Source organism: Myxocyprinus asiaticus, chromosome 7 (assembly GCF_019703515.2).
Source record: "Myxocyprinus asiaticus isolate MX2 ecotype Aquarium Trade chromosome 7, UBuf_Myxa_2, whole genome shotgun sequence".
Lineage (NCBI taxonomy): Eukaryota > Metazoa > Chordata > Actinopteri > Cypriniformes > Catostomidae > Myxocyprinus > Myxocyprinus asiaticus.
Genome location: NC_059350.1, coordinates 28,484,528 through 28,507,436, shown reverse-complemented (window position 1 = coordinate 28,507,436; position 22,909 = coordinate 28,484,528). Strand labels below are relative to the sequence as shown.

Genomic DNA, 22,909 nt, shown 5'->3' with positions numbered 1-22,909 from the left:
AGTTTTGGCTGATGTTTGAACAAAGACATATCACCATCCAATTGTTGTACTATATAATAACTTACTTCTGACTATTATAAATCCAAACTGAGTGATCGCATCCTGAGAGCTGCAAAGCAACTTTCAAAGGCTGGTCACCAATCCCCCTTCTCCTCATGTAGGGCTGTCACGATTATGAAATTTAGCTGACAATTAATTGTCAAACAAATTGTTATATTTCTTAAGGTGTATAACTTTGAATATATAAATCAAATAATAAAATGGGGATATATGATTCCCTTTTAAGGCTTTAAAACTTATGAATGACATGAAAAATGATGTTTTAAATATCAAAATATTTCTAAATACTAAAAATATGTCTCCATTTTTGGTCAACTTTAGTCTTGGTCCATTTTACATTTACACTAAGGTTTTTGGAACCCAGCCAACCTGAATAGCAATATTATATTACATTTTTAATAGTGAAATATTTCTGTCCTAAATTATTTCGCTTTAAGTTCCTCCAATTAAACCTATGAAGGAAAACCTTTGAGATTCTGTGTTTCTTTTATCATCTTGTTGAGCCTCATGTATTCAGATATAAGACAAAGGCAGGCCTAACACAGTCGTAAAACCTAACTCAGGCCCCCACATAAGTCATAAATCTTACTGATAAAAACAACGCCAAAATCAAACAAAGGGAGTCCAAAACAGACTACAATTCCCATGAAGCCTTGCTCACTAAAGGATCGAACTATCAACTCCTATTGGATGAGGCACACAGCAGAACGTCCCTCAACCATGACGTCATCAGGAGTAGAAAAACATCTGAAATGCTTCCGGGATTTGCTTCCAGCAACTTTGCTCGCCGTGTGTAGACGCAGCTCATCGCTGCTCTCAGGTGTAGCCTCGTGGCACAAGGAAGTAACGTCTGACTTGAAACTGTGGCCATACAATCTCCATCTCGCTGGACGAGTTGAGATTACTCGGTGTTCCACCGAACACTCTAACGGATCCGAAGGAGACCGCCGAGCAATCCGCATCTTCGTCCGTTTGCCTGCAGAAGAGAAGAGAAAAGATTTCTCTTCCCTCTTCAATCAAGTCAACGTCACTGATTTCTCCACCAGCCCGCCGAGAATCAGCAGCCGTACCGCCCACCGACTGAGCGAGGAAACGGCCTCCCGTCATCACCCGAGCCTCGAGGAACCGAGTCTGAGTTTAAGGACGGATGAACACACATTCTGCATCCTTTTGCGATTCAAGTAAGAGGTTTATGTATGGGCAGAGATAGAATATTATAGTGTGTTATTCTTGTGTACCAAGGTTATTGCTTGTACAGTTTACGGACTGCCATGTCTGCTCATTATTAATACTCAAGGTATTAATTATCACGAATTTGATTTGCTGTATTGTGGTCCAACCACACTGGACTGTTGGGCATTTCCGCCATCGTGGGTAAGACTGGCAAACTGAGTTTATCCATTAAAGAATCAAAGACCGCGGGACATTTTACGAGCCGTCCACCGCGTCTCTGAGTGATAAACTAACAGCTGCTTCCTCTCCCACGATCGTGAAATCGGCTTTGGGGCCATCACTTTATTCTCTCTCTCTCTCTCTCTCTCGTACTATCGCGCATGCGATCCCACACAAACATTCTCGGACACATTTTTGGCTAGTAGATAGCTTCGTGATAAAGCTCAGCTTTGTCCCTAAGCTATCGTACAAGCGGATACACGCGGTAAATGGTAGACGCCATTGACTGGTTTCTCTCCGCCCACATTCGTGGCCATATTCTCTGGCCGGAAGTCTCACGTGACATACTCTCCACAAGAGTCATGTCCGCCATTTTGTGCGCGTCCCTCCTCACACACACACACACACACACACACACACACACACACACACACACACACACACACACACACACACACCCCCTCATGTGTCACAGGATTATTTTGATTTCCATATCTAATCATATCACTGTTTAGTTTGTAGTTGTAAGTCGGAAGTTTATTGACTGCATTGTATTAATTATTAATTGATATTACTGCATAAATAAACTTTGTTGTATTACAAAGAGAAGTGTTTTGGTTTGTTTTGCATACACATGTGTCATGCTGACGGGATGTCAGCGCTCGGATTCAAGCCTTCATTGTTTTTTTCCCCGAAAATCGATATTCTTCGGATGTTGATTTTCCTAAGAAAACAATCTAATATTGAGACTGTTATACTATCTGGTTATTAGTCCCTGATTCCAGGGTGGTGCCCCGTCAATGTTAATCCTTATTAATATTCTATTGATTTTTGATAATTGATAATTAGCCTTGATGATTGTTGAATTTGAATGATCAATAAGCTTGTGTTAATTTTAATTAATGTATCATAGATGTAACGATTGGTGATTATATTTGATAATTGTTGATTTAAAGGATTAAAAAAGCAACATTGATTATCATCAATGTTCTATTGATTTTAATAATTAATAATTATCTTTGATAATTATTAATTATTGCTAATAACCAAACTTGCTACTAAACATAGCGCACTACATTTACTGGAGCCCCATATGAGGTTTTAATGAGTTAGATTCAATTAATTAATTTAAATATTAATTAATAACTAAAGAAATAATTATCAATTATTTCTGATAGTAACACTGATCTAAACAACCAGTAAAGCCCTACAATCTCCACAGATAAAGTAAGTAGTCTCTGTGTCACTGCGTGTCATTAACAACGCCTGTATGAATGAACGGCCCCGCAATGACCTGGATTCAGAATTATTTGCCATTACAAGATGGTTAAAGTAAAGTGAAACTGGAGTGCTTTACATTCACTATCAAAGTTTAAGATAAGTTTATACCTCCCCATTTATATTTTTGCAGGAGTTTGGTTAATCATCACGAGCAATTCATGAGCTCTGGGTGACATCTGCGGTGCGATAAAGTGAACAGAAGTTTACCCTTTTCGCAGACCTGTTATGACGTGTTTCCCCCTTTTTTAATAATGTAAATGTAGCTTTTTTTTTATTTCCAATTTAAACAAATATTTTGTGTAAATTTATAACATTGTATTATATTACCCTGGAATACGTTTTAAAAAAAAAAAAAAAAAAAAAAAAAAAGAAGTCAGTTACCATATCTGCGATGAGTCTTCTAACACAGCTGCTGAGGGAGTGACAGACAATTTGGCCCATTTCTCTCTTTTTACTGCTGTTATCCAGCATTCTAAATTTTATCTTTTTTTGCAAAGCTGTGAAAGCATAATTGTTCTTTTTTTAGGGGTCCAAGCACCGAAGGTGCAGGAACGCTATTGTATTTCTTCCGATTTCCTTATTATTAGGGGTTCAAGCACGAATAATTTTTTTTATTAGGTGTTCAAGCGCTTAGTGCTGAAACCCTATTGAAATTGTTAAGATTTTTAGGGGATCAAGCGCTTAGCGCTGAAACCCTATTGTAATTGTTACGATTTTTATTAGGAGTTCAAACGCTTAGCGCTAAAACCCTATTGTAATTGTTATGATTTTTATTATTATTATTAGGGGTTCAAGCGCTTAGCGCTGAAACCCTATTGTAATTGTTTTTACAATAATAATAATAATAATAATTGTTATTATTAAACCATAAAACTGATCGGGCAGAGCAAACCATAAGGCCTAAAGACTTGAAACTAGGTCAGATGGTAGTTGTATTGCTCGCTACTCAGAAACACGGACTCTGCGAAATTGGTCAATAGGGGGCGCTACAGCGATCAAAAACGTGAAACTGCTCATACCTTCTAGACCGTTCGTCATAGACTCAAGTGCTTTATACCAATGGAATCTTTGAATTTTTGGAATCCTTGGCTCAAACCAAACAAAACGTATATCTCCGATTTCATTTCCGCCTATAATAATTTTCCACCATCTTCGATTTTTCATAAAACCTACTTTTGCAAACTAGTCTTAGGTTTTTCGTCCGATCGAGACCAAACCAGTGCCAAACGATTCTATGGAGTCTCAATATCAAAAGTTATCAAAAAAAAGTTTGAACTTCCGAATGGAGCTAGCTAAGGTATGTGAAAACATCGGAAGTAGGAGTGGCCAATTTGACGTAAATGGCTATAACTCTTGAAGTAAATGAGATATCTTCACCAATCTTGGCATGCTTATGTAAAAGGTCAATCTTTGGTGCGGTTTTGCCACATGGTGGCGCTATAATACCCAAAAAACATGAAATTGGCTGTAACTATGAAACAGTTAATCCTATTGACTTCATAATTTGCATACATTATCTTTGTCTCAGCTGCCATCATTGTCTATATGGACATTCACGTATGTTGAAAAACATGGTCGCCATCGGCCAATCAAATTTCAGCAGCTATTACACAAGGTTAACAATGACCAATCAAATGTGCCTGTTCGACTCCTGGCCCTAGAGGTCTGTGAGAAATTTGAAAGAAATCGGACAATGGATGGCGCTAACGAGTTTTACGCCTCTGTAATCACGTGGTGTTTCACACAGACACACAATGGCTGTGTCCCAATTCAAAGGCTGCATCCTTCGAAGGACTCGGACTTCAAAGGCCGTGAATGTTAGACTGAGCATTGTTAATTGGGACAGTCTAGCCTACGGAGGACTGTTCTTGTCACCTAACAACTGTGACAGCTGCCGACTGTACGAGGTGACTGTAACGTTTGTACTGGACTTTTTTGAAAGTTATATTAAACTGTCTGAAAACAAAACGGTGTTCACAAACTGTCTAAATATTTTCACCATGGTACATTTCTGTATATAATAGAGAGTATAAACTATATATAATCGCATCTTAGCAAGATATAAGTCAACATTTGAACCACTTTAAAGTTTTTTTTTTTTTTTTTTTTTTACATTTGTATCATTAGATATTTGAGTAAGTTGAAACCCAATACTTACATTTAAAAGTGCAATTCGGCAATTTCTCAAATAAATCCTGTCGTCACTGGCGCACAATGAATTCTGGGGTAGGCGAGGCCGCGAAGGATCCATCTGTTGTATCCTTCATTTCACGGGAAACGAAGGACGCATTTGGAGGCCACATTTGAAGGAGTCTCCGAATTGGGACAGCCTTTGTCGCACAGCAGTGACACAATCGACCTTCGAATGCGACCTTTGAAGGATGCAGCCTCTGAATTGGGACGCAGCTATAATTAATATCATTATTAGATCTCCTCATACTGAACAACTTTGCCTCAAGAACCACTGCTGTCAACCAAATCGTTCATTAAATATTCACAATTATGTAAAAAACCTACTTTTGTGAACTAGTCCTAGGTTTTTCGCTCAACCTCAATAAAACCTATGCAGTACAATTCTCTGGACTCTCTAGGTCAATAATTATCCAAAATAAAAATGTTGAACTTTACCCTTTGGGTAGCTATAACAGCGTCATTTAGAAAATAGGCGTGGTCAAGTGTACAAATAAGCCCATAATTCCTAAAAAAAAACTCAGAACTTCACGAAATTGTGTGAGCACATGCGACATATGATTCTAAACAAGCATGCAGACTTTTATGGAGATCGGACCATAGGTGATGCTATGAGCTTTAAAAAGCTTTAAAAACCATGTATTTCCTTAGTAAATTGCCTGTATTGGCTGTAAATGGTCTATTCCATCTATGATCTAGGTGGTTACATGCTTGCAAAATAAAACATTATACTTTTTACGCATGTGCTTAAAGACCTTAAACCGTTTGAACCCCATTAATATATTTATTATTGTCATTATTAGTGGTAGTGTTGCAAGACACAGTGTCATATGGTGTCATGTGCTGCATTATGGCAGCTCCCTTGAGTGGGTGATTCGTTCCATGTAAAATTAAACAGCTATTATTTCAGTACTGATATGACTGGAGTCTCCATCTCATGTGAGTGTACATCATTTTCAACATATTTCTAAAAAGAAAATGCTATTCAGGTCTTTGTGTAAAACCTTTTTTATTAAGCAAAAATACCTTTCTGATTTAGACTTAAAGACTGTTCTCACTGGACTTGTTCTTGTGTTCCTTCTGCATTATTTTAATTGTTCATCTACAAATGCATCAGACGGATGTCTCACTTTGGTTGCGTCACATCTCACTGGTTTTCAGCTTTTCAGCGCATTTTTAGTGTCAAGTTTGAACATAGTTTGAAACTTTGATAAACAAGTCTGGAGACCACTGCATTCTATTGTGCTCTGTCCAGCTATGTTTGAACGCAAGTGCGCTTCTGCCCAATGCCGATCTCCGATTTTTTAACACAAAGACCGGCTGATACCAATTTTTTTTAAGTGCCATTTGCCACACTTTTGCAAGTTATATGTGCAGTTATATGTTTATGCCCCACAGAGTAAAATTATGGTAACACTTTACCATAAGGTTCCATTTGTTAACATTAGTTAACATGAACTACTGAACTTAATGTTAGTTACAACATATACATTTTTAAAATCAAAAGATGTATTAGTTAACATTAGTTAATGCACTATGAACTAACATGAATAATTATATTTTTATTAACTAACATTAACTAAGATTAATAAATGCTGAAAAAATATATTGTTTATTGTTTGTTCATGATACCTAATGCACTGACTAATGTTAAGGAATAGAAACCAATTATAAAGTGTTACCAAAATTACATTAAAATTACATTAATTGTGAATTGCTAACATTTATCTGTATTGAAAACAATCACGAATAGTTCTGTTCTGTCACTATCAAAGGTTATTGTGTCACTGGTAACCAGAAAACATCATGAGAGCATCACACACTGCAGAGATACATTCAAAAATAAGAAAGATATATCCATTACAAGGTCCAAAACTGCTTCAGTGAAAAATCATTAATCTCTATGATTTGTTTATTTGTAATGACTAGAAAATGGGCAACTTAATATTCATACACATGTCATTATTACAATTTTTTTTTAGAACAAACTGGCATATTCATATGAATTGGAGCATTTCTGAAAATGCTCTGACTTTCTCTGTGCTTCCCTGTCACATGGAGATCGGCGAAATAACTGGAGTACTGCATGAAAATATACAGTGGTAACAGACTGAATTTGGACATGGTTCATAAAGTAACTTTGCCCTGAGTATGTGTGTTACTGTGTATTTATCCCCTCTAGGTTTGCTGTAGAAAGCGTTTGCCCATACGCAATAAACACACTGTTCTGTCTACATTTTATTTTCAATTATCCTCATTTTAGTGTATGAATATCGTGTCTAGTGTAGACCAACAGATTGCTTGTCGCTGGAATTTTATCGCTTCATGTCTAGTTAGGACAAGGTGTAACAGCCGTGGCTCTATGCAAAAAATAAAGTGCTTTCTATGTAACTACATTGAGCGTTTTCTTTATTCGTGACCATAACGTATACAATGGTTATCATTTAGTGGCAGCCAAAACAATAAGGTCTGATCCTCACAAGCATCATCATTTATTGGAGAAACTATGTTTGTACATGAGGATAGGCCTGTCACGATTATTAAATAATCGTCTAATTGCGGTTATTTGATTCAACTGCGGTTATTTGAGATAACCGCAATTATTGTGCACTTGAAATTCCAATCACATTTTAATGTCCAAATAAGGGAGTTTTAAGCGAATATATAAATGCTATGAACAGCGCTTTTGTGCGTCTCATAGACCTTTTTCACGGAGGCTAGTTCCGGTCAGCACACTAGTATGAGCTCTCCCCGTTAAAAAACAAGTGCATGCTTTCATACAGTCATATAGCATAACAATATTTGTTTCATCATCCATGGGAAATCATTTGAACCCGAGGTAGGGTTGTTTAGATTAAGTATTTGTTATTAATCATATATTAAAAGCAACAGCAATTCCATCCTGTGGTCACTACTATTGATAAAGGCTATACTGTAAGTTTCTATACCCAACAAACACTCAACAGAGTGGACCGGAACTAGCCTGCGACCCTGCGTGAAAAAGGTCTATGGATCCTTTTCACATATACGGGTTGGAGAGCGATAGTAGATGCGTAGCAGGGTAAACTTGAATGGTGGTGAACGGGAGACTACAACAAATTACATTTTTGCTTACCTGTTTGCTCCAACAGCAATACAAAAATATAGCCACAAACGGCAATCATCGGGGTCCAAGCACATGTGAAGAAATAAACAAAATAATCAGAATTGACAGAAATGATCCAGTGGATGCCAAATAATACAAATTGACAGAATAGATCCTGCCTAAACTAAATTTTTGAAAACTGGGTACCAAAATGTTGAAGCTGTAAAAAGCACAAAGGCAGCATAAAATTAATCCATACGGTTAATCCAGTGGTTGAATCCATATCTTTTGAAGCAAAATTATTAAAGAGTTATGGCCCAAAATGTGATTTTTGTTTGTTTTGTCTGAGTCAAATGAACGAAACCGGAAGTCTGTACTATGTTCTGGTGCAGAGATATATGTTCTGTTACTTGGTTGTTAGGGTAACCCCATCTGGTTGCTAGGCACTTACCAAGGTGATACTCAAAAGGCTCCTTGCTACCTTGAGTCAAATGAATGGAAACAGAAGTCTCTACATTGTTCTGGTAGAGATATGTGATTTCTAACTTGGTTACTAGGGTAACCCCATCTGTTTGCTAGGCAGTTACCAAGGTGATACTCAAAGGCTCCTTGCTACCCTAAGTCAAATGAACAAAGCCGGAAGTGTCTACGATGTTCTGGTGCAGAGATATGTGATTTGTTACTTGGTTGCTAGGGTAACCCCATCTAGTTGCAAGGCATTTACCAAGGTGAAACTGAAAAGGCTCCTTGCTACAGAGTAAAAAAAAAAAAAACTGAAGTCTCTATGATATTCTGGTGCAGAGATATGTTTTGTTACTTGGTTGCTAGGATAACCCCATCTGGTTGCTAGGCAGTTACAAGGTGATACTCAATAGGCTCCTTGCTACCCTGAGTCAAATGAATGAAACAGAAGTCTCTACGATGTTCTGGTGCAGAGATATGTGATTTGTTACATGGTTGCTAGGGTAACCCCATCTAGTTGCTAGGCAAATAGCAGGGTGATAACCAAAAGGCTCCTTGACAGCCTGAGTCAAATGAGCCAACCTGGAAGTGTCTACGATGTTCTGGTGCAGAGATTTATTTTGTTACTTATTTAATCAGTATAGTAAAGTATTAGAACCTTTGTAACTGTGCTGTGGATTCTTCATCCTAGGGACATATTAATTATTCATTTTAAGAGACTTTTTGATTATTTACATAGCTCATTATGGCAACGGCATATTCATAATGTGAGATATGCATTAAACACTCAACTCAAGCCAAGTGCACACCACGACTAGGTGTAGGCTATCAACTACACATCCATTTGTCCCCGACGGAAGTTATAATCCCAAAATTCCTTCACAACTCACAGGAGAGATTATTCGTGATAACATGCTAACACACAACATTAAAGAAAGGGCTCGCACCTGTTTTTGTGCTCTATCTAGAAGTCAAGCTCGGTTGCGAATTCACTTCAATGAAGATTTACGTTATAGGCTAATATTATACAGTATTTATGTTGCTGATATACACTGCCTGGCAAAAAAATAAAAAAATAAATGCAGTTTGGATTTAAATTAGCAGATACTTAAGAGCCTATGATTGGAACATTATTGCAGTGATTAATACGTTTCAGCTGGCAACAATTCTTTTAACCCTAACTGATGCAGTGTGTAGCTTCTCATTTCTTAAACAACCATGTCGGAAATGTATCCCGTGGTGGTGGAAAAGATGTTACTGTGTTTCAGAAGGGGCAAATTATTGGCCTGCATCAAGTAAAGAAAACAACAAAGGAGATTGCTCAAATCACTGGAATTGGGTTAAGAACTGTCCAACGCATTATTAAAACCTGTAAGGATATTGGTGAACCATTAGCTTCGTAGAAAAAATGTGGTTGGAAAAAAATCTTGAATGATCGTGATCGGAGATCACTAAAACGCTTGAAGTCACATCGTAAAAAATTGACAGTAGAACTCACGGCTATGTTTAATAGTGTAAGTAAGAGCATTTCCACATGCACAATGCAACGAGAACTTGCAGGATTGGGACTTAACAGCTGTGCGGCCACAAGAAAGACACTTGTTAGTGAGGCAAATTGGAAAAAACTACTTCAATTTGCTAGGGAGTATAAAGATTGGACAGGAGCAATGGAAAAAGGTCATGTGATCTGATGAGTCCAGATTTACCCTATACCAAAGCGATGGGCATGTCAGGGTAAGAAGGGAAGCGCATGAAGTGATGCACCCGTCATGTATAGTGCCCACTGTACAAGCCTCTGGAGGCAGTGTTATGATCTCCAAATTAAATGGAGGAGGGAAGAAGGCCTGAAGGTGAACCACCAGCACTTTGAAGGGCGTGGTTAGGACCTTGGGTACATAGCCTTTCCTGGGCTTGACAGTGGCTCTTGAAAGACCGGGGCCAAACTCCAGACATGAATTGTTGACTGATAGTGCATGCAGGTCACCTAACCGTTTTACTGAGGCCAGAGCCAGCAGTAGTACGGTCTTAATGGAGAGCATGCGCAAATCAACAGAGTCCAAAGGCTTGAAGGGGGGCCCTGCGAGAGCTTTTAGGACTAAAGTTAAGTCCCAAGTCGGGACTGTAGACGGCTGAGGTGGGTTTAATCGCTTTGCTCCCTTAAGGAACTTTATGATTAAATCATGCTTGCCTATAGAGGCGCCGGCTTCATGTGCGTGATACGCAGATATAGTTGCCACATACACTTTGAGCGTTGACTGGGTGAGTTCTGCATCAAATCGCTCTTGAAGAAATATTAGAATTTCATGTATGGGGCAGTTTACTGGGTCCTTGCCATGTAAGAGATGCCATGTGAGAGGAGATCGCTCCTCAGTGATATTTCCCATGGCGAGCTGTACAGCATCTCCATAATTTCTGGAAACCATGACTGGTTGGGTCATTTCGGTGCAACTAATAGAACCGTTTCCTTGTCCTCTTGGACTTTGCATATGACAGAGTGAATCGGGCATACCTGCGGAAATGCATATTTGCCTTTCGTCAGCCATTTGTTTGCCATTGCGTCTGTTCCCAGAGGGGCTTGGGACTTAGAGTACCAGAGGGGACAGTGGGCATTCTCCACTGAGGCAAATAGATCGATTTCCACTTTGCCGAATATTTCCCAAATCCTCAATACAGTTTGAGGATGAAGTCACCATTCGCCCGGCTTCACCCCTTGGCGTGACAGTAGGTCCGCACCGTAATTCAGGTGGCCTGGGACATATGTTGCTCTCAGGGAGAGGAGATGATGCTCACTCCATAGGAGCCGGCGACGTGTCAGTCTCAACAGTGGTGGTGAATGAATTCCGCCTTGGCAGTTTATATATGCCACAACTGTCATGTTGCCTGAGCGAACCAGGACAAGACAGCTCGCTATTTCTGACTGAAAAGCCTTTAAGGCTAGAAATACACCCGATAGCTCTAGGCGGTTGATGTGCCATGCCCTCCTCGCACCTGTCCAGGTGCCGAAAGTCGGGCGTTCATCGCACACCACCCCCCAATCTGTGTTGGAAGCATCTGTGGTCACTACTTTCCGCCTGACAACTTGGGACTTTGAGTACCAGAGGGGACAGTGGGTATTCTCCACTGAGGCAAATAGATTGATTTCTGCTTTGCCAAATATTTCCCAAATCCTCAATACAGTTTGAGGATGAAGTCTACTGAATTCCGCCTTGGCGGTTTATATATGCCACAACTGTCATGTTGCCTGAGCGAACCAGGACAAGACAGCTCGCTATTTCTGACTGAAAAGCCTTTAAGGCTAGAAATACAGCCGATAGCTCTAGGTGCCACGTGACAACTTGCCCCAGCATGACACCTCGCTGGTAAAACGCAGGAGCTATCCATGGTGCAAAAGCAGCTACACAGCGGTGGGATATAGTGATGCGCATGCACCCTTGGCGCCAAGCACATCGTGGCACACAGCGCTTCAGCCAGCACTGAAGAGGTGTCATGTGCAAGAGGCCTAATGGATGCCGCTGCCATAAATCCCAATGCTTTCTGAAACAGCTTCAGTGGAAGTGTTCTCCCCAGTTTGAACTGAGACAGAGACTGTAGAATTGCCTGAACATGCTCGCTCGAGATGTGCGCGCACGTGGGGTCAAGACGGACACCCAAAAAGGAGATTTTTTTTTTTTTGGCTCACACTGAGGCCCAAGCTGTTTAGATGCTGAAGCAGTAAGTCCAGTGCTGGCATAACAGATACTCTGATTGTGCCAGTAACAGCCAATCATTGAGGTAGTTCAAGATGCGCACGTCGCTCAGTCTCAGAGGGGCGAGAACACTTTGTGAATGTGCGAGGAGCCAGAGACAGTCCGAAGGGCAGGACTTTAAATTGATACGCTGTTCCCTCGAACACGAATCTCAAAAACATCCTGTGATGTCGTACAATTTGGATATGAAAGTACGCATCCTTCAGATCTATCAATGCAAACCAATCGTGTGGGCATACATGCAATAAGATCCGTTTCTGAGTAATCACTTTGAATGGCCACTTTATGAGTGCGCAATTTAAATGTCTCAGATCCAGGATTAGCCGAAGTCCGCCGTCTTTCTTTGGAACAATAAAATCATGGCTGTAAAACCCTTTTTGTGCTTGACAATTTGGCATAATCTCTATTACGTTTTTCCCGATGAGACAGTGTATTTCGACTCGTAACACTAGCGCGTCCTCGGGTGAAACCGCGGAAGACAGAACGCAGTTGAAACGGGGTGGCCAGCGTGCAATTGGATCATATAGCCATGTCGTTTTTTGCACCTATTCTGAAATACCCATTAGGGCTCGCCACGCATCTGCGTAATGGGACAGAGGACAATTTGGTTTGCTCACTGAATAATATGATGCGATGCTCACTATAGGGAAGCAGTTGCGCATAATGTGTGCTCTGAAGAGGAAAAGGGATCTTTTTTGAGAATATGTGAGCATCTCGTTCATTTGCTGTATTCTTTTTTGCACTTATTGCATTTTTTATTGCATTTATTTGAGTGCAAGACACAGAAACAACATTTTGAACAATATTGTGAACAACAATATTCCTTTCCCGGCAAACAGTAGTGGGGAACAGTGTTTTGTGTCTCCAATCAAGCCTTTTTTGGAGCAGACCCAGAGGGAACCGCGGGCTCTGCTTTCCGCTTCAAAGGGTTGTGCCCATCAGGAACGCTTTTGCTGCGCATGCTGATACGCAGGTGCCGGCGCTGAGGCAGCAGGTATGGGGCTTTTAGTCAGATGCTGGCTCGAAACAGAACGAGGGCAAACCGGCAGTGATATACTCCATTTGGGCATAAAGTGTCTCATGGCCTGTGACTGCTGCTGAGTCACGATGTAATGCTCAGCAAACTTATTCACAGAGCCGCCAAAGAGGCCGTCTGGAAACACTGCAGCATCAGAGTGGCTTTTTCCTTATCACTCATTTCTGTGAGGGTCAGCCATATACAGTTGTGCTCAAAAGTTTGCATACCCTGGCAGAAATTGTGAAATTTTGCCATTGATTTTGAAAATATGACTGATCATGCAAAAAAAAATGTCTTTTATTTAAGGATAGTGATCATGTGAAGCCATTTATTATCACATAGTTGTTTGGCTCCTTTTTAAATCATAATGATAACAGAAATCACCCAAATGGCCCCGATCAAAAGTTTACATACCCTTGAATGTTTGAGCTTGTTACAGACACACAAGGTGACACACACAGGTTTAAATGGCAATTAAAGGTTAATTTCCCACACCTGTGGCTTTTTAAATTGCAATTAGTGTCTGTGTATAAATAGTAAATGAGTTTGTTAGCTCTCACGTGGATGCACTGAGCAGGCTAGATACTGAGCCATGGGGAGCAGAAAAGAATTGTCAAAAGACCTGCGTAACAAGGTAATGGAAAAGGATATAAAAAGATATCCAAAGCCTTGAAAATGCCAGTCAGTACTGTTCAATCACTTATTAAGAAGTGGAAAATTCGGGGATCTCTTGATACCAAGCCAAGCTCAGGTAGACCAAGAAAGATTTCAGCCACAACTGCCAGAAGAATTGTTCAGGATACAAAGAAAAACAGACAGGTAACCTCAGGAGAAATACAGGCTGCTCTGGAAAAAGACGGTGTGGTTGTTTCAAGGAGCACAATACAACGATACTTGAACAAAAATGAGCTGCATGGTTGAGTTGCCAGAAAGAAGCCTTTACTGCACCAATGCCACAAAAAAGCCCAGTTACAATATGCCCGACAACACCTTGACAAGCCTCACAGCTTCTGGCACACTGTAATTTGGAGTGACGAGACCAAAATAGAGCTTTATGGTCACAACCATAAGCGCTATGTTTGGAGAGGGGTCAACAAGGCCTATTGTGAAAAGAATACCATCCCCACTGTGAAGCATGGTGGTGGCTCACTGATATTTGGGGGGGGGGGGGGTGAGCTCTAAAGGCACGGGGAATCTTGTGAAAATTGATGGCAAGATGAATGCAGAATGTTATCAGAAAATACTGGCAGACAATTTGCATTCTTCTGCACGAAAGCTGCGCATGGGACGCTCTTGGACTTTCCAGCACGACAATGACCCTAAACACAAGGCCAAGTTGACCCTCCAGTGGTTACAGCAGAAAAAGGTGAAGGTTCTAGAGTGGCCATCACAGTCTCCTGACCTTAATATCATCGAGCCACTCTGGGGAGATCTCAAACGTGCAGTTCATGCAAGACGACCAAAGACTTGGCAAAATGCCTCCAGGTCATGCAAAGACGAATGGGCAGCTATACCACCTGCAAGAATTTGGGGCCTCATAGACAACTATTACAAAATACTGCACACTGTCATTGATGCTAAAGGGGGCAATACACAGTATTAAGAACTAAGGGTATGCAGACTTTTGAACAGGGGTCATTTCATTTTTTTCTTTGTTGTCATGTTTTGTTTTATGATTGTGCCATTCTGTTATAACCTACAGTTGAATATGAATCCCATAAGAAATAAAATAAATGTGTTTTGCCTGCTCACTCATGTTTTCTTTAAAAATGGTACATATATTACCAATTCTCCAAGGGTATGCAAACTTTTGAGCACAACTGTATGTTGATCCAGAACTGCCAGGTTGCCCATAGACTTGCTGATGGCTTGCGCAGTGTCTTTCGTGGTATGCAGCGCTAAGTCTGTAGTGGTGCAGAGCTCTTTGAATGTCTCTGGATCGAAGCCGTGCTCGTCAATTTGCCCGAGGAGCTTGGCTTCAAATACCTGGAGCACCACCACTGCGTGGAGTGCTGATCTAGCTTGTCCTGCCGCTAAGTAAGCTTTTCCCGCCAGTGTGGATGTTTGTCGACACAGTTTGCAAGGATGTATGGGCCGTGATTTCCACGCCCTGTTACTCGCTGGGCAGAGGTATGCTGCTACCGCATCCTCCACAGGGGGTAAATGGGCATAACCATTTTCTTCCCCGTGATCCACGTTAAAGAGGATGGCGTCACTGCGCGAGCGCGCCGAAAAGGGCGCGTGCAAGGACTTAGATAGCTCGTTCTGAACTTCGGGGAAGAATGGGGCAGATTTGCGGGACGATGCCATTTGACGGCGTCCGGACTGCAGGAACCATTCATTGAGGCAAGACTGTTCAGGTTCCTCTGGGGGAGACCACACAAGGTAAAGCTCTTCAACCACCCTTGTAAGAACGCAGAGCATCTCCCTGCCACTGGCGCGTGCACGTTCCTCTCCCTCGCTGGGGGGAGGGGCGGCAGCATCATCCACTGACCACTCGCCTGATGCAGCAAGAGACATGACTTTGTCATTATCATCCCCAATGTCAGAACCGCTGCACGAGACGAGGTGGCCCGCTCTTTCAGGGTCAGAGCTCGTCTTGCACATAGCGTATCGGAAAACATGCGCTTCAGAGAGATTGAGGGGCTCGCAGGGCATGTGCCGCCAGGAGGTCCACCTCAAAGTCATCCTGCTCGACCTCGTGGCTCCACCGTGACTCCTCGTGTGAATCCTCAAGTATCACAGAAGAGGTGGGTGGGAGGGCGCATGAGACTGAATCATCCCTCAGAATGAGGGCGATTTGCGAGCGAAGCGTCTTGAGACTCATGCCCTCACAGTGAGGACAGTGTGTCTCCATGCGAGCTGACTCTGCGTGGGCGCAGCCCAGACATAAAAGCAGCTCTCATGCTGATCTAATGGCGGGATGTGCCTCTCGTACAAGGAACACCTACGGAATGACATCTTTAAAAAGATGCGAACATGTAAGTGACTCTTTTAGATATATATATATAAATGAATATATATATATCACACAATATACAATACTCAATATACAATTGTTTTGTAAGGATACACAAACCCTGCCGAAGTGCTGTGGGGAATCAGGATGCTGAGGCCTGTTCACCAGCGAAGCGGTGTGATGTTCGCCGGAGCACTGCAGGGGAGCGGAAAGTCTTCCCGCAAAGATTCTGCCCGCTGACACGTGTATATCGACGGTGAAGGCAGAGGGATTCTAGACAAGAGATGATTGCTGTCTTGAAGAAATTATGAGGAAATGGTGTTTGTGCACCTGTTTTTATAGCGGTCAGTTTCACGCCAAAACAGGCGGGGCTCAAACACCATAGCCAATATTAGAATATTGGCATTATTGTAGAGAGGTTTCAACTAGGTCGAGTAAGAAGGCTCTCCCCATGTGCGTTACTACGCAATGTTGAGTGCACTGAGTCGTAAGGGAATCAGGGTTTCTGGTGAGTTGTTTAAGACTAGTTTATTCTCTTTATATGCTTTAGACATGAACAAATCCGCGTTTGTGCATCAGTGTCTGCATTGGTTGCAAAACTTTAATCTAGGAAACGTATCCAAGATGTAATCAATATTTGTCATTCATATTCAACATGCAGGATCACAGAATGAAACACTGATGACAACAGATGCCATTATTATTATAAATTAATTGAATAAAAGGTAATAATCAGCAATATGTGTTCACGTATGGCTTTATTTAAATGTTTGAGAGTGAAAATCATGACTCCGGGATGTCAGAATTACGTACTAGAGACCTCATTACGTGATGACGTAAAAGAACCGCTGAATTGGTTTTTTAACTGGTTCGTGGAAACAAACTGTCTGAAAGAACCGAGTTCCAATCACTAGATTATAATAAAAACCTCTTCACAGGACATGCCGGTTTATACTCGACGCAGCCGCTTGTTATTGAGATTGCACAAGACACAAATAATGTGTACAGACATTACATGTAAAGATGAATATCGCATAAAGATGTCAATACCGCGTGTACGCCTTATAGCGTCTAAACACAGAATTTCGTTTACAGCTCATATTACACACAAAAATTATCTTTTGCCACGACCTGCTGGCTAACATATGTAATGTAAAAAAAAAAAGACAAACAGTACCTCTTAACACATATGCACTGCTCTTTCACTTTAGTTTAGAATGGCACGAACACAAGCGAAGTGATACACACACAGTGAAGTGTCCGAGTGCTGATGGTGTCAGACCATCAATGCTCATGGAACGTCTCTCATCCAATCAGATTCGAGGACCGGAACTAACTGTTGTATATTTTCTATTATTTATCGATTCATTCATTTTATATGTTTTCATGAATTTAATATTATTTAATACTTATAAATACATTTGAATTAAATTATTAGATTAGATATAAATTATTTGATATTATTTAGTGATATTGATTAATTCAATATGATATACATTAATTTATATATATTTATATTATAAATTCAACAATATATTACATATAACTAAAAATAAAATAAAGATTAATTTCATTAAAGTCTCACATAGAGTGTAAGCATTCTAACTGTATTATGTTTAGGTGTAATTTTGTTGTTGTCCGGCAGGTGTCCTGCAAGAGTCCGTCAATTTACAGTGCAATTGGCAATCTACCATTACTCCAGTCCAGAGCACCTGTAGACCTATAATGATTTCAAGAGCTAAGTTAAGATGCTTTGGGAAACGCACCCAGAGCTGAACTTTATTAACAGTTTCATTAAAAAGAGTAGACTCAAAAGAATGACTATTTCATAAATCTGACAACGTGTCTAGTCTAGTAAAGATTCCACAATTTTCAGTTAATAATGAGAAGAAAACTTGGAATAAAGTCATATAACCTACACTGATACCTGCACTATGTTTGTTTGTTTGTTTGTTTGATTGATTGTTTTGATTTTAGACCTTGATAGCACTAGCAGGCCTACTTATTCACTTGAGTTGTATTTAAGTCAGACGATAACGAACAGGGTGAGTAAATGATTATTATTATATTTTATTATATTATATAGAATATAAAGCTAAAGAGCTTCATTTTATATGTATAACTTGTAAATTAATGAAAAAATAAAAATGTAAATTAAATATCCACACTACGGATGATTCACTAACCCTCACTGTGGTGTACTCAACTCTGTCTTTAAAATATTCGTTGTTCACCAAAATGCTTTGGAATGTAATGTTTTGTCATATTAACTTATGTTAAAGAGTATATATATCATCATTTTAATGAATTTTAAGGCAACCAAGTCATAGACAATTGTTGTAACAAACTGTAGTTGACCTGAATTAAGCTTTAGTAAACAATAGGCATTGCAATTATACATGTTTAAAGTTGAGTTAACTTTTATAAGGTTTTATCTCATGTGAGTGCTCATGATTTTTATTAATAATTAATTTGTTGTAACTGAAGTGCCGAATGTCATCTGATGGCCTCAGAGAATTGACCCGATTGAAATACAGATATAATACTATTTTGTCGCGGAAGGTGGAGTTTTGGTTATTTAGGGCAAGACGGGACAAAGCAGGGAAGCTTTTTGCTAGATATATAAAGCAGAGAGTCTTTTTCTACCACTCCCTCAGTGAAATCTGCTGGTGGTGAAATTTTTACCTCAGCCACTGATATTAATAATACTTTTAAAGAATTCTATCTTGATCTTTATAGTTCCACATCTTCATCTATTGATGAAGATTTTAGAAACTTAGTGGAACCATTACATCTCCCTAAACTGACGACTGAGCAAAAAAATTATCTTGATTCTGAGATAAACTTGGAGGAGCTTGACGAGGTAATTAAGGCCATGCCTACAGGCAAGGCTCTGGGGCCAGACAGTTTTGTCGCTGAATTTTTTAGGTCTTATGCTACAGAACTGGCTCCACTTTTGTTAGAAGTTTATACGGAATCATTAAAGAATGGAAAGCTTCTGCCAACCATGACACAAGCCCGGATCAGTCTGATTCTTAAAAAGGACAAAGATCCAAGCGAGAGTAAGAGTTACCGTCCAATGATCCAGCTAGACGTTAAAATTTTGACAAAAATTCTGGCTAACCGATTAAGTAAAGTTATGGGGGCCATAGCTCTTCTGATAACATTAAACGTTTCATCTATATCATGTGGTTAGTGGCGAATGATCAGACTCCGGTCACTGCCATCTCACTTGACGCCGAAAAGGCATTTGATATGGTAGAATGAAATTATCTTTTTAAGATTTTGGAAAGGTAATGGTTCAGGAATACTTTTATTATTAAGTTACTTTATAGACACCTGGTAGCAGCAGTACAAACAAATGGATTAATTTCAGATTATTTTACTCTGGATAGGGGCACCCGGCAGGGTTGCCCTCTTTCCCCATTATTGTTCTGCCTTGCCCTGTAACCATTAGCAGCCGTGATAAGAAAAGAGGATGATTTTCCAGGGGTGATGGTGGGAGGTGCGGTGCATAAGCTTTTGCTTTACGCGGATGATATTTTATTATTTGTCTCTGACCCCATTAGATCTATGCCTTGCCTCCACAGGATTATTAGTTCCTTCTCTAAATTCTCAGGTTACAGAGTCAGTTGGTTTATATCCGAAGCTTTGGCTCTGACAGCGTACTGCCCAGTAATGGATTTTCAGCCGGGCACCTTCCGGTGGCCCAAACAGGGCATTAAGTATTTGGGCATTTTATTCCCAGATAATTTGTGTGATTTAGTTAGTTAATTTCGACCCTTTAATAAAAAGGTTTTCGAGTGATGTGAGTAGGTGGGCTTCATTACATTTATCTATGATTGTGAAAGTTAATGTTATTAAAATGAATTGTATTCCAAATTTCATAATAATCATAATAGAGGAGGTTAAGTATTGATTCTGTTTGTATATGTTTTTGCTTTTATTTGTTTAATATATGAATCAATAAAAAATGTTAATCACAAGAAAAATATTTAATTTGCTGTTAAGTTATTGTTCAGTTCATTGAATGTTCAGAATTTTCAAAATGTTATTCTAGTCTTGTTGAATGTTCACACCTGTTCATTTCTGTTTATTGTTGTTGTTTTTATTGACATTTTTTATTAATATCTTCTTCTTAACTTATTAACTAATGAATTATTAAACCGGGATGTTTGAAACAAATAGGTGACTAAAATCTTACTCTAAATGTAATCTTTGTAGTTCCATGGTCTGTAATCATTTATGTGGCATCATTGCAAAAACTGACACTTCAAAACACCTTAAACAAAAACATGCTAAAATTTGACAAATATGCTGATTTTGATAAAGTCTTTCTATATATTTCCAAGTCATAGGCGGAGGGTGAACGAACTGCAGGGTAAGGCTTCTCTCGCGAAATACTGTGTGGAATCAACTGCTCACTCATTTCTGAGATCAATATGCTGTAGCAATTTTGCTTAGTTTATTTCAAAGCTGTACACCCCTTAAAAATGTGCATTTACTTTTGAATAGTAAAATAATTGGATAGTTTAGCATGTTCAAAGGCAAGGTGACACCTTACCTCGGGCAAGAAGATAAACTTGTCCCAGCTGTCATCTGATTTTCATCAAATGCAACTGATAAAATTATTAAACAATTATTTTTGTCATTTAATGTAAATCAAATAACTATTTTCTCAATTAAGTAAAAAAATAAAAATAATTAATTGACAAATTATATAATATAATCCCAGTCAAACAGATTAATCTGAGAGAAAAAAAAATATATATATATGAAATACCATACACGGGCCTATAAATGTATGCATATTTAGATGCCTATATTTTTAATAGAATGTATGTTATAACAGCCATCACACAATTAAGGTTCCCCACCTCCGAAATCTCAATTTAACCCCTGCATTCAAGACAAACTATTTGATTAAATTGCAGTTATCTACTACCAACTGTTAATGTTCACACACCATACAAAAACTTCCAGATGAACAAATGGTCAATTATTATTTACACAGATGCAAGTAGGTTACTCATATTAATAATTATTTTTGAGACTCAGTATTACAGCAAGCAAATATGCACGATTTATTTTATGTGCATAAAAGCAAATTAAAATATAGCTGCAAGCAGCAATACCGGGGTCAAGCCAATTATCGGAACCATGAGCAGCATAGCATTTTTAGAAATAGCATTATAATTTATGACCACAAGGTGGCACTGTCCCAAAACTTTATGAGTCCCTTCTGAGTATGGTGCCAAAGACACATACCGAGTTTCGTAACGATACACCAAGTCGTTTGTAAAATACAGCATTTTATGACTAAATTCAAAATGTCCAACGCCCAAAATGGCCGACATAGGAATATTTCATATCATTGGACTCGCTATACTCCACTGAATCTAATAAGATCAATTTGATGATTTTATGATAAACTGTTCAGAAGTTATAAGCAAAAATGTGCTTTTTTCATATCTCATGACCACTAGGTGGCACTGTTCCGAAACTGAGCAGGCACCCACGAGTCATGGTGCCTATGACAAATAATATGCTTTCATCAACTTCGTTGAAGCGGCATTCGAAAACGGTATGGTTTATCAAAATTCTGTGAAGAATTTTTTGTCGTGAGTGCCTCTAGATGATGCAGGCACATTTTCGTGCAATTCAGACAAACGGCCTAGGACGAGTTTGAAAAAGTAGGTTTTTCAGAAAATTCTGAACATCTGAAAAATTTTCAAGCCGAAAAAAAAAAGAATTTCAATTCTAGGACTTGCAGTTCAAAAGTTATTAACATAAACGTGAGTGCAAATTTGGGCAGTTGGTGACACTAGATGGTTTGAGGTAGAGACGCCAAATTTGCTGTGGTAACACATCAGACCTTCGGGGCTTGACCCCTAATAATAGGTAGTAAAAACTCTTTGCTAACCAGCAAAATCAAATAAACAAAATAAAAAACGGAACTGTATGGACCTGCATATGCCGTAAAAATAAAAAACGGAAATGTATGGACCTGCATACGCCGTTAAAAATGATCCCCACACCTGTGTCATCTAGTTGAATTAAAGTTAAGATAAAATCCAGTGGAGAGAGCCTTTTTCACATGCTCAAGGAACGATGATGAATTTATTTTCAGTCGTATTCATGCTGGATCCTTTCGAGTTTTATTGGATGCTTATTGATATAAACGTGAATGGATGCCATTAAAAATGAATGTTACAAATGCAGACTCAATTCAATGCTACAATAATCTAATAAATATTATTAATGTTAGAATTGCACTGCATAATTTTATACATAAACAAGTGAGTGCATTCTTGAAAAACGCGTTTGCAATTATTCATAAAATTTTGTAAAGCCATGTTTCCACTATGTATTTTGAAAATCGTCCTTTATCTTGTTCATAACACCCCGTCATCATCACGTGACTTTAGATAGCATTGGCATATATGGAAAGAAGAAATTACATGACTACGTACAATGTCACACATGACAGCACATAATCTTCATACACATTATTCTTTAGTGACATACTACTACGTAAATGTTTAGGTCACCATCACATGATTAATGAATTTTATGTAAATAAAATTTTCGGGCTCGCCATTGGCCAAAACATAGACGTCTGTACACGAAATTACGTGTTTAGGCGCAATAACGCATACACATGCTCTGTCGTCTGTACACGTTACGTGTCCACAAATAAAAAGCTCTCTGGCCTT

General features: G+C 39.3%; 1 protein-coding gene and 1 long non-coding RNA gene across 7 annotated transcripts in view; one reads left to right on the top strand and one right to left on the bottom strand.

Annotated features, from left to right (window-relative positions):
* The window catches only part of LOC127443695 (radixin), a 280,821-nt gene that overhangs the window by 138,576 nt on the left and 119,336 nt on the right, over positions 1-22,909 (bottom strand). The window lies entirely within an intron of this gene.
* Positions 1-22,909, top strand: part of LOC127443757 (uncharacterized) — a 600,892-nt gene that overhangs the window by 461,569 nt on the left and 116,414 nt on the right. The gene's annotated exons all lie outside the window — the stretch shown is intronic.